Source organism: Notothenia coriiceps, unplaced genomic scaffold (genome assembly GCF_000735185.1).
Source record: "Notothenia coriiceps isolate Sejong01 unplaced genomic scaffold, NC01 NC01_scaffold00000290, whole genome shotgun sequence".
NCBI classification, from domain to species: Eukaryota; Metazoa; Chordata; class Actinopteri; order Perciformes; family Nototheniidae; genus Notothenia; species Notothenia coriiceps.
This window is the reverse complement of record NW_011332991.1, coordinates 164,396-165,512: the sequence shown is the minus strand read 5'-3', so window position 1 is coordinate 165,512 and position 1,117 is coordinate 164,396.

Here is a 1,117-nt window from a genome sequence, read left to right as displayed (position 1 = left end):
GGGGGGGGGGGGTACTAGTGGAGCACGCTCAGGTACTGCGGACCGCATAAAGCTTAGCAGACTCTTCACGCTAACGAAGGATCACTTCTAGGCATGGTTGGCAGGGTTACTTTCTAAATGTAATCATCAGTTACTGAATACTGAATATATCATCTGAAAGTAATCAGAATACAGTTACAGTTACGCGTCTTAAAAATGTAACGTATTCAGATTACTTTTAGAATACTTTTGGAATACTTTATTTTTCCATAACAGATGGGTATGTTTTGGTGAACAGGAGACACTTATTTTACTGTTTTAATGGCTTATCAAGAACTCAAACACAACATCTTGGTGTCATTCTGGACAGATCCCTCTCATCTGCACCCCACATAAAAAACATCAGCCGTCATTAACCACGCCCACTTCCGCATTACGCAGCAAAAAAAAAGAGCATATAGTTATTCAGGTACTATTCTGATGCTAATACTTTAGTACTTATACTTGAGTATTTCTACACTCTGGTACTTGTACCTTTACTCAAGTACAAGATCACTTCTTACACCTCTGGAAAGCACTTTTATGTAAAGGAATACATTTTTATAAATGTCCCAACATTTCATTTTTACATGGCAAAACGTTAATATGTTATTAATGTTAAAATAGACATTTATAACATTTATAAGGACGGTATTTTGCTTGTCAGATTCATTGTCAGATTCAGATTTCGCGGGTGTGCCGTGTCTACGTAGAGCTACGTCGATCCTTGCGTAATGCGGAAGTGGGCGTGGTTAAATCTAAACTGGGTTGGAATAACGATAGACGCCACCTGGACTGCATTCTTTGTACTGTCTTAAAACCTTTCCTTAGAATATGTTATGAATTTTAAAGTGTCCTTGAGTGCTTTGAAAGGCGCCCCTAAATAGAATGAATTATCATTATTATTTATTATCTGAAATGATGTAATAACTTTTAAAACGTTTTCCAGTCACTTGCCCCATGCATTCAGCAGCAGCAGGCCATTCACTTTGATCCCGTTATGAAATGTCATCATTTCGACAATAAAGAAATGCTACATAAACGTTATCTTGCACATTTTATCTAACCATCTCCGTTTCTAACTTTCAATATATTTTAA